The sequence below is a fragment of the Poeciliopsis prolifica genome, unplaced genomic scaffold, assembly GCF_027474105.1.
Source record: "Poeciliopsis prolifica strain line A6 unplaced genomic scaffold, Auburn_PproV2 SCAFFOLD012, whole genome shotgun sequence".
NCBI classification, from domain to species: domain Eukaryota; kingdom Metazoa; phylum Chordata; class Actinopteri; order Cyprinodontiformes; family Poeciliidae; genus Poeciliopsis; species Poeciliopsis prolifica.
In genome coordinates, this window is record NW_026562387.1 from 9650699 (window position 1) to 9663089 (window position 12391).

The window sequence follows — 12391 nt, forward strand, 5'->3', positions numbered from 1 at the left end:
GGTTGTGCATGTCATATTTTTTTTATATGTATAAAATTCAGACTATGCAGTTTCCCACCAGCAACCATTGTTGCTGAATATAAAATCTACATTTTTATGAACATAACCAACATAAAATTTATTAATTTATAAATATCATGTGTTCGGGAGGTCCAAGGATGGAAATGCATGCACTTATTTTGCAGAAAAAAAATTGGGATTTAACGGGTTAATTGTCTGTTCCACTTTTAAACAATCATTTTATGTCGCTGGAAAAATCTAAAATAACGAAGCAAAAAAAAAAAAAAAGGTATTTAAAGTAATTAAAAATTTGCATTTTTTTCCTGCTTTAGGTGTACAAAGGGAAATCTGAGCTCATTTCAGTCCCTGTTGCTACTGGCGCATGTGTGAGGTAAGAAACACATTTTCACCATTCTGCCTTAGGGCTGTGACTTAAAGTGTTACAGTGTTTGACTGGCATAATGGCCTCATACCCCCCTAGGTAGGGTCATTCTGAGCAACATCTGGATCTATTGTGCTTTTTTGTACGTGCACGTACGGAGGAGGCAAGAGCTCATATGGTTTTGGTTGATAACATTATTGCTATCATTTCTAACCCTTCAGATGTCACTGAAAATAGGTGGTTAATTTTGCATGCCGAAAAAGGTTTCCAATACCAAAGAACACTTACTCTTGTCCTCAAAGTTAAGTCTGAGAAATAAATCTAGTGCATTGATGAAGTACCTGACAATAGAGTTAGCACACCAGTGGTAGTTTATAGTAACATAGCGGACACGGGCAATTAGGCCCACCGAGTAATTTACAGTACTGCTTGCAGGTGGTGACCTGGAAAGAGCCAAGGACCACCTTAGCAACAAACTAGATCATTTAGCCAGGTAGAGTAGCAACTCTGTCGGACGTCCAAATGAAACAGAGCAATCAGACATTGTAAAAGGCCTGACTCAATTCAAACAGATTGTTGTTTTCTTTTTGTAAAATGAATAACCCTCTGCAAAAAAAAAAAAAAAAAAAAAAAAAAGATTTTTTGGGGGGGTCTGTAATTTTAAGGAGAGTGAATGATCACCTTTATGTGTTGTTGATCTTTTTACGTCAGTGCACAGCCCGCTTGTTGGAGCTACCTATTAATTATGAAATACTGTAGGTCTTGCCCATTTCATTTTACTGCGTCTTCCTGCTGAACGTGGTGTGAAAGGCTGCTGTTCTTAAATAGGTATATAAAAAGTAAGAACAGAGAAGGTTCCCTGTGCACCAGCAGCTTTCTTCTGCATTATGTCACCAGTGTCAAAAAGGCAATACTGAAGAAACACATCATTTCACACATCCTAGAAACTATAATAAATGCTGAAAATTGGCCAATATTTGTTTGCACTGTTGCTAGTAATATAGGTTTGTTGCTAGCTAGTTATAAAGCTTCAACTTCTGTGAAATGTGTCTCCTTCACCAAAACTCAACACAACTTCTTGGGGTTTTTCTGTAAAGGAGTAGCACAAGCTGAAAAATGTCACCCTTTGTGTGTCTCTGTCTTATTAATAATTTGTAAGGTCTCCCAGTAGTTTAAAATAGGAAGATAAGCAATACCACTATTTACATGGTTTATCAGCCTTTAGCATAGATCAGCTGATAACATACCCTCTTTGTTAATTGTTTTCTTTCACACAGAGGACCAAAAGACACTGCATTTTTTAAACTATTCTAAATACTCCTTATGTCTTTGTTTATTGATTGTTACGAGAAAAAAAAATCTAAATTAGTTAACTGCACGGCCACAGGATTTTGGAGAACAGTCCAACTATTTTCATTCAGTCCCTACAAATAGGCATGGCAACTAATTGGCAACAACCTCCATGATGTGAGCAAAACCACAGCACTAACAGCTGTGTGTGGTCCACAAGTGCTGGCACAGCTATTTTCAAGTCTCAGTCCAAGAGAAATACAAAGTGTTTACTCTACACCTGTACTGTAACTTTTCCTTGAGGACAGACATAAACCACAACATGTTTCTCTCATGCTTTCTTTTAGTGTTGTTATAAGGTCAATTTTCAGTTGTTTTCAAAAATCCACATACTAAATAGGTAACATCAACTGCAAATGCAGGAAACTTCCAAAGAAGGAACTATTAACTTCCTTCAGTGGCATCGGACAATGTCCACTTAACATTTTTGCTGCTGATATTCAATCTTCCAGTAGCCTTCAGGTGACGTGAACGTGAATCAGCCTCATGTATTTATTTGGCAATCAGAAGGAGATTGAGTGACAGCCACAGAACATCACATCACTTATGTAAAGCTTCCCTCAGCCACCACGAAATTAGAGTGCCTGTTGCTACACACTGCTGCCTCCTTCTTCTGCACGAATGAAACAGCAGCCTCCCTGGTTCAGAAGTTCACATTTTGGATACGTGCCGGAACGCCTTGCAGCCGGTGACGTTTGTCCACTGGGCAGGTGGTCAGAATGGCTTAAAATTTGGCCTGCTTTTATGCATACAACAGTAAAAAACTCCAGTGACATAAAATGTTGGACCACTTTAAGAAAAAAATTACTGTGAGTTTGTTACTGAATTAAAAACTGAGAAAGGGACACTTTTTCCCACCTGCTGCAAGTGTATTAATATTTCTCCCCAAAACAAATAAATCACATACATGTGCACACATCTTTGACATGTCTCAAGGCTTGGCTGAGGAAGCTATTTATTCTCGGGCACAGCTAACTACTGGCACATATGCTTTAGAGTGGAATGCCATTCAGAATGCAGAAAATATATTTAGTTCTCGCCAACAGACAGCAAAAGGCACCAGTGGGTCTAGCCCCTGTGTGAGAACAGCTATTTCTGTCACAGTATAGACTTTCAATTAGTGTAATCTGGTGCTTCACTCCTTCAAGAAAACCACTATTTAGATACATCAGATATGTCATGTACAGTACAATCCATAAATATGGATAAATTAGCTGAGAAATTTCAAAAGTGTCATTTTGGGGTATAAAAGCTACAGATTTTATCAGTATAATTCCCCTCTTGCCTTATTATCTGTCTTGTTCCCTTGGGCTAGAGCATAGATATTAGCAATACTTTGCTTTGGCGGAAAATGAGGATATAGGATACCTCCTCGTATTTGGTTTGACAGATGTAAGCTTTGCTTTTCAGTTTGTGTAAGCCCATTAATACATAGGTGCTTATGGATGGTGGAAATACCCCACAGCTGCAGTCTGCTTCTTGCCCCAAGAGTGACCCCCAGAAAACACTCAAGCTTCACAGCCGTGCAGCCCTTCTGCCACTTCCAGTCCTGCAAACATGTGTCCAACAAACCACTGATGGAGATAAGTAGAGCTTTAGAACATCTCTACTAACCAGTAGATTGTTTTCTAACTGCTTTCCTATCTTCACTTATATACGACTTTCTCACAGTTTTTCTAAATGAGAACAAAGCACTTTAAGAGCAACAAAAATGAAGAATTTGTGAAATTCTGTCACTTTGTGTCCATTTCACAGACATTTAATTAACACAAGCATCCAGTTCAGACACATATGCAGACTGTTTAGAGAAACTAAAAAAGACAACACCTGGGTAACCTGCACTTTTCCTTTATAAAGTAAGATTATGAAGGTAAATGGAAACAATGAGCATGAGCATATAACTTTATAGGATTAGATTAAATAACTAGATTTTTCACACAGTTTACCCATTTTTTCAATTTTAGGATTAGAGTAGTGCAAGACTCATTAATATAATGTGGGGTGTCAGACAAATGGACAATTTTTGATTACTTCTTTCATCCACCTTTCTATATTTCTGCAGTCACAAGTGAGAAAGGGACAGTGCTGTTTTAACTGCATATAGCAGTAGAAAACTCCAGTGACTTACACACTTTCTCTTGTATTTCATTAAAATGACTTTAACCATCAGAATTTAGATATTTGATGTATGAAATTTTTATGATTTACAGAAGATATTTCACAGCCAAGCATCATAAAAACATTATGAGTTTAAAAAGTCAATTCTGCTAAATGAGTTGGACTCAAACATGTTGCCTCAGCTTGGCAAAAAACCTCAACATTATAAACAATGCTTACCAGGAGGTGACTGGTGAAATTGGAAATGTGCCCCATAAGCAACATGTTAAGCCTATTTTTTGTTTTTAACAAAAGCTGAATTTTTAATCTATGGAAAACAGTCATTAAAAATAAGTTGAAATATAAAAGTATTTAAGTCTGAAGGTGAAAAAAACTAAACCAAAGCTTAAAAGCAGTGCAGTCTGACCTTACTGGTTTCAAAGTCTTTATAGTAGAATCTTGTGTTTGCAATCTGAGTCATTATCCAGATTTATTTTTCCTGCTTTATGTAAAATATTCAAAATGGATGTTCTTTTGTCCTTGGCAAGTAAAACATTCAGACATAACACCTGTTCAACCAATTTTTAAATGAATCCATACATTGCAGCTGAAATACATGTTCTTAAAAATATGCATGCACTTGAAATGCAGTCAAGGGCACTTTTAAGGGCAAACATGCAAGCAGGCCTTATATTTTATTATGAATGATATTATTCTGTAAAACTATAATCTATAATAGTTTTAAGGCAACTTTTAGCATTCACAGCAGATTTTGATGGATTGTTAGTCCATCTTGTTAAAAGCTTAATATAGTAACAGTATATAATTCTCTAAGTGGCTATCATAATGTATCAGCCTTTCAGTCATTTAATTAAAGTATTAAATAACTTTCAGTGCGATACTATATTGCTTTCTATGCATGAATGAAGTGATTTAAAGAAGATATTGTATCTAAGCGAACATGCTGTTTGTGGATTTTAAATGAAATACAAAAATGGATAACAGAAATGCAATTTTACATAAATTATTTGTTTCTTATTGAAGCTATTTATGCTTTCAGCCTTGGGGCAAAATTGGTCCCGCTTGACAAAGATAATATGAAATTAATTTGTAAGTCATGCCTATGGTTTGCTGCTATGAGTGAACAATACCTACCTTCACTTAGTGCTCAAACTTTTTAAATGTCCTGGAGGAGTTCTGGTTTGAGTCCCAAACCTACTGAGATTTCCTAATGAAGGCTTTACCTTCCAGGCAAGCATATTTCTCCAAATGACAGTAATTTACATATGATGTATTTAGAGAAGAAGAGGGCAGGCTAATTCTATTTGGAGATTTTCCTTTGTTTTAGGAGTCATTAGCAGCTAGCTGAAATCTAATTTTTACAATTTCATCAGGCCATCTTGGAAAGCCTCTGTGAGCTCATCAGAGAGGAGCATTTATTGCTAAGTGTTCTCTATTGCATTAGCACACAATAAAGCGGCCAGGGACTGCTACAGACGTTTATGTGGAATCCAGTTAACACTCTGCCAATTCGTTTTTTATTGGGACACAATCAATTTTTATTCATTTTAAAGCCAGAATGCTTTCTTTCATTGTGTGCCTACTCTAGCTTATTATGCCTTAAACTAATTACCCAGTTGTTTTCACAAAATGCAGATGTTTATGTTAAAGATTTCCTCTCTGAAATGCAGACCTGATGTGCATATATATACACTTTCCACTGTGATTTAAGCAAAAATAACTGTATTCATCATTTACTTTATATACGTCTGGCAAACAGAGGAAGGTCTAAGTAACAAACTTATTTTGAAAATGATAAGAAAAGTAATCAAGTTTGGGCCCAGTGTGTATTTTTGCTTTCTTTTTGCTGTAACAATGAGTGTTGCATTACTGACAAAACATTTCATGTGTTAGAAGGGCATTTCACACAGCAGAAACAAAATTATTTTTAATTCGGGAAAAACAAGTCTGATCAGTTTCTTACCCTTTAACTATTAAGACAATTCACTGCATAATTCGACATTTATAACTGAAGCCACTGTAATTTAAATAACTGAGAACAGCTTTTATTCTTACTTATGCAGTAAGATTATTTCATACATTTTTATATACATTAGGTTTTATAAAATGCCTTTCACATGGATATAGAGGTGAAAAAACTTACTTTAGTACCTGTGTTTATAGTATACTCTTATAAGATACTGTACGTGTCTATGGGAGGAAAGGTGTGAATTTAACAATGACAGGATAAGTTTCTTTTTGCAGAAAAATTAGACATGTCCTTGTTCTTTTTACATACTTAGTCATTACCTGATCATCTTGGGCTGAAAGTTCTGTGCTCCACAGATATTGACGTTGCCTCAAAGAGCAGAGCTGAGTGAATCTTCATCAGTATTTAGACAAAAAGTTTGCATGGTATAGCACAGGATTCAGTAATGGTATCATCCAGTCTTATGCACATGTCAGAACCGTACTGCATTTGTGGGCATCTGAGTTGCTGCACTTATTCCACGTAGTTCTCAAGATGATTGAATCAGATCATTGACTTGCAATAATTCATCATCTATTTGAAAGCATGTAGTAAAAGGACTTATTCCTACACATGCTGGATGTACTCTGAACTTCTTTATACAATCAAACATGCTCTAATAGCATGCTTGATTGTACAAATATAAGATTTTAAGAGACAGTATTTTTATTATCAGCTAATCTTTTAAAGCAGATACTACACAGATTTGTAGTTGAACACTGAAGTATTGTTATTGTGTACTCATTATTTGGTAAGCTGCTTTTGTAGACAGCCAAGACACCTTGGCATGTGCAGAGGAAAAGTGGCTAAAGTCCTCTAAGTGTGAGTTATATGAGTGCCTCTTTACTGCAATGTAATAATTAGAGTGCTTAAGTGCTCCTTGAGCAAAGACAAACCTAGATACTCTCTTCCTCTTCAGCCCCTCTTCTCCTTCACTAAGAAGGTCTTTAATGGCTCCCATTTGACTCAGATATCATTTATTGTTTGGTATCAGGTGTACACCTTGTACCATTCACCATTCATGCTGAAGTATTCTGGATGTTAACTGCAATATGGACAAAAAGACTTAAAGGCTTACTCTTTACTCTTTATTTTGCAACCTCTTGTTGCATTGTCATTTATTATTGGTAATCCTTGTATTCTCTCTTTAGGAGTGCCTATTATCACAAAACAATCAAGAAATGTTCTTCTAAAAATAATGCAAAAATGTATTTGCTCATTGTTCAGAAGGTTTCATCTGAGTGCAAAGATATTCTTGCTGTTTCTGTTGAGGGATTTATCTCACAGTGGTCCCCAGAAGACTTCAACAGGCTAAAAAGATGACAGGTTATCATTGATCTGCCCATACTGAAATCCATTAAAAAATGTATGGGCTGTTGTGCATTAACAGTGCACTCTACTGTTTTCGATCCATTAGAGGAGCAGAGCATGGGGCCCCTAGTGGCCTATAGGCCCCACAAAGGTCCTTGAGCTTTCATTTAATTAAATTACCTTATAATGAAAACAGCCATAATGAGATTAATTTTAATTATTCATCAGTGACCGATTTGAGGGAGAGACACCATTAATAATGCATTAAAGGGCTAAACATTTTTCAATTCAATACCTTTTCCTTTTGTTAAAGGTGTAATTTATTAAGTGCTGTGCAGCTGCTAAATGTGTCAGTGGTGAAGATGTCCAGACGCAAAGGTCGGTTAGACAGGCTGTTGAACTGCTTCATAATTATATTTAAATGCCTGTCATGGTATTAAATATGGTCCCAATTATACAGCTATTCACATAGCTGTAAAAAAACGCATATATGTATTTTTAGTACATTTAATTTGAGTTACTTAAAGCTAACTAGATTTTCAGTCAATGCCTGCACCAGAAAAGTAATCACACCTTGTTTCCTTTCTTTGTTGATTCTTGCATATTTCCATCAGATTAGTAGGTTGATTCCCCAAGTGTGATCACGTTAAACCACTTTGGTGTCTGGCCAGCAGAATTGGGGAAGATTGTTACACTGTGTAAAACTAAAATTAGCTGGTTTGATAATATGCTTTTTTTTTTTTTTTTTGCTTTTACTGGGCAGCCAGAATTGCACATTTGAGATCTGTAAGATGACACTGTGAAATTTATGATTGAGGTAGCACATTTTACATTGAAAAGTGTCGCGAACAGATAAGAGCTTAGAGGAAACAAAACAGCAGAAGTGACTTAATCTAAGACAAGGATGTCATTGGGCTGGAGAGCTGGGTGCATTTATCAGGCCTTCATCAATACCTAATTAATAATTCAGGCACAGTCTGGGGCTTCTATAGGGCAGGGTTTCAGCCAGCTTGTAATTTTGTAAATTGCTTAGTCATCATGCTGTGAATGGACCAGGGCCGTCTCCCTGAAGTTTAATCCAGATGTGCTTGTAATGTTGTTAGATATACAGTGAGGAAATAAAGGCCCTCATAGAAAGATTACTGTATAGAAACATGGAATGTGCATTCGATTGTATGCAACAGGTAACAATATATGGGTTTTTACACTTAAAATATACTTTACCTACAGTAGTTTCTGTTTATCAGGAAACCTTTGATACCGGGAGTAAAATAATGGTAATCCTTGTATTACTAAATGATTGAACAATTTTTTTATTTTAGCTGTGATATTTGGGAGAATTTGGCTACAAACTGAATCTCAGCAAACTTAGGTTTTTTGCATATTAAATAAAAAGTGCACCTGATGCACAAAAATTTAATAAATTTTTTTTTTTCAATTTTCCTTTTTACATTGCCATATATATTTATGTATTATTACATGTTCTAATCTATACCTAATTGTATGCATTTTAAATCAATCAAATAATCAGTCAATCACATAGAGAAAAACACTGTCTTTTTTCAAATAACATAGCATAATATACAAAACAAAATAGAATATAAATTCAAATGAAATAGAAATAGAAATAAAATAATTAAAATTGCCTATGAATTATTATATTCTTGAACACAACATAGACGTTATTGTTAGGAAACTGGATTTTCCTATGGAGATAAGTCGCTGGCAGATTTTTAAAAAAAGAAACAAAAAGAACTAGCAAGCTCTTTGTCCTTTCTTTCATTCTTTCGTGAGCAGTTTAAGATGCTGGAGCTGTATACCTAGTAAATGAACAAACCTCTCAATTACCCCTTGCGAATCTTTTGACAGTTCCCGTTGAGAGAAAAATGTCTTCTAAATGGTCTGACTAGTTTTACCTGTTCTACCTACAAAATGCTCTATTCTTCCACCTTGTTTCTGTGGCAATAGAAGTTTTTATTTTATTTATTTATTTTTTGCTATAAACATTTAGTTCTCCAGTAAGTAATATGAACTATTGCTACTGTTTGTTTCAATACAAGGCTGCTGAGCTACTTTTGGACCTGTCTAGCTGGTAGACATAAGCTCAGAAAGCTTTGCTAAGTCACATATTGAAAGAAGACAATGTTTCTGGTGTTGTGCTTGAGCCAACTAGATGTTTTTGGAACTAAAACACCTGCTGTTTCAGTCATAAAGTAACCAAATCAAAAGGATAAAAACTTCACAGTCCATTACCAAATGTCCCATTGTGTGCACTATGCTTCTCATTGTAGAAATGGATCCCTGTAACAAATGCAGTGTTTATTTTGGAGTAATCTGCGATTCCCAGCATAAGCAGACTTGTTGTGGCTTCATTTTTGATTTTAACAAAGTCCTGCTGAATCAGGGATATATCAGCAGAGTTCACTAAAACATATCACATTTCTCTTCCAACAATGTAGTTTTAAAAGGAGAATTTATCTGTTTTCATCACATCATAAAATATGTATTCACTGTGAAGAGATTTACGGTCCAGATTTAAGGAAAAAAAAATATTCCTAAAGGCAAAGGACTTGAAAGTTTAACTCCAGTTCCAAAATATCTTATTGCTTTTTCTTCGTATTTTTCTGTTACTTTCTAGACAACACATAAAGTAAATATCAGTCCTTCTAATGTTGACTTGTACCACTGAACAGAGCCAGATCATAGTAGGAAACATTAAATTTGTTACTGTTGAATATACCAAATATTCAGTTCCTTTTTATTGTACTGCTTTATTAAATACGTAAAACATATCAAGAACTAGCTGAAAATTAGTGGCATAATAGAATTAAAATGGTAATATATTTTATCAACGTTCCTCATCATTACACCAGACAAAGAGTCACATCATGACATAAGTCAGCCAGAACAGGCAGGATCCCTACAAGGCCAGGGCTGTTCTTCTGCAGTGTTTCCAGAACAAAATCCCTTTCCTCAATCAGTCTTCAATTAATAAATTGAAGACTTTTATTAAATTGGAAACTCTTCAATTTAATACCCTCAATATTGGATCTTAACTAGAATTAAATGTGAAAGCTTTACCATAAAATAACAAATATTTAGTCATGTATTAAATTTCCAAATACATCCAACATGGGCTTATTTTTACAACTTTTTTTATTTTAAAAAATGTGTTGATATATTCAATAGTATTGCGAGTTGGCCGAGGAACCTAAGTATTATCAAACTCTGAGAAAAAACAAACATATTAGTCAAAATTTACTCCTGGATGTTGAGTCTTTCTTAAAAGTGTGCAAAAATAATTCTGTTCCTGGAGTTTTCTTACTAGTTCATAATTGCTTGTTTTGACAAGTTCTAAACATTCTTCTACATTATCCAATCCTGGATTCCTCATCATGGCAAACTCTTTCCTAGGACTTGTTCTGGTTCTTAAAATTCACTTTAGGAAAGTGTTCAAGTTAAATACTCTAGTTGTAAAAGTACTCAAGTACTCAATATAGAAAAGTGCCGTTTTTTAAGCTGACATGGGTTTTGTTTAATATAACTCTATTGGGTAATTTAAGCAACATGTTTGTCTTGATTTTAATTCATAATTGTCCTTTAGAAAAGGTCTTAAAAGTATTCATTTATAAAAATTACGCTAATCAATTGCTTACATTTGCATTTATTATATCCTGGGTACCCCTGTCTGGACCAGTGTTACTGCAGCAGTGGTAGCTAACCAATGACATGTAGTCTGAACACACATGCGAGGATTAGTCATCAGAGAAGTTGAAGGACAAGTGGCAGCACTGGCCTCTCGCCAAGGCAACAATCTAATCACACCCACACCAAACTGGCAGCTTTCCATGTAATTTAACAAGTCTATATTGAACTCTATTGTGCAGCTTATGTACAGACACTGCTGTGGTTACAATAAAAACGATCTCAGCAAATGGCTAGAAAATATTAGTACATTTTGATGATCAGACCCCTGTAGTTCAGTGGCTTTTATGTGCTAGGCTCCTAACTGTGGAAAAGCGGAAACACACCTCCAAATTGTACATAGGCTGAATTAAATTGTGAGGCTTTTCAGGTGTATTTTAAGAACTTTTCATACTTTGCAGGAGAATTCTGATGATTGTGTTTAGGACTATTGAAAGGATGAGAGGAATAATGAACTGGGATAAAAAGGAGCAACTGGTAGTATTGTTGGATTTTGATTGGGAACACGTTCCATGTTTAGACGCCTTGTTTCTTCTGTAGTTTTATGGCAAGGCAATATATGGTGCTGTCATTTTAGCAAGTTGTCGAAACTCACATGCGCTTTTGACCCTTAGCTTTCACCTCACTAGCTACCCCCTCATTTGGGAAACAATAATCTATCTCTTTATTTAACACATTTTCTGTATCAGAAGTTGTGTTATACTGAACTGGTTAAGTAGCATGCACAGTACAGTGCTACCTGCCATTGTGTTTTACACCTGTGAACTATTTCACACCTCCACAGGGGGTGTACGGCTGTGAGAGAGTCTAATCACTCTAGATGAATAAACGAGCAGTTGGATTGCAACAAATGGGTTCACTGAAAACCGGCTCTGTAAATGGGGCATAAAGCTAATGCCAGGATGGTATGCGCTCTGTTGCAACGCCCCCAAAAAAACCACTTGCGTTCTCTACTGTTTCTGAAAATCCTCTCTATATATCAGCTTGTACTAAGCAGTTTAATCCAAATACTAACAAGAAAAAAAAACTTTTGTAAGCATATGCTTCTGATGAATAATTTTCCAGAAATATTTTTTTTACGCATTTCCCACTATAGTGTTGCAAGCTAATAAAATCAAGAATATGTACTGTACACTACAAATATAATTGATGCTTTTTTTAAAAATCAGTTCATGTTCCTGATGAGATGGATATTTCGTCCATTCTAGCCATCCATTATCTAACACACTTATCCCCTGTGGGGTCATGAGACTGCTGGTGCCTACCTCCAGTGGGAGAGAGACCGGGCTCATCCTGGCAGGGCAACACAGAGAAAACAGCACAAACAAACATGGATGCACACACCCACACCTAAAGAGAGTTTAGAGAGATCAATCAACATGACAGTCATATTTTTGGACCGTGGGAGGAAGCCAGAATACACAGAGAAAACCCAAACATGCACAGAGAGAAACTGGAAACTCCATGCAGAAAGACCTTGGGCCAGGTTTCGAACTCAGAACCTTCTTGTAAGGCAA

The 12391-nt window shown here is 35.7% G+C and overlaps 1 protein-coding gene across 18 annotated transcripts in view; it reads left to right on the forward strand.

Annotated features, from left to right (window-relative positions):
* Window positions 1-12391, forward strand: part of eya1 (EYA transcriptional coactivator and phosphatase 1) — a 77513-nt gene that overhangs the window by 9100 nt on the left and 56022 nt on the right. For 17 of the 18 annotated variants that reach the window (XM_055037264.1, XM_055037268.1, XM_055037260.1 and 14 more), the window contains exon 2: window positions 333-391. The exons of the other annotated variant lie outside the window; for it this stretch is intronic. The gene's annotated coding sequence lies outside the window, so the exon portion shown is untranslated. The remainder of the gene's footprint in view (window positions 1-332; window positions 392-12391) is intronic. 18 annotated transcript variants of the gene reach the window in all.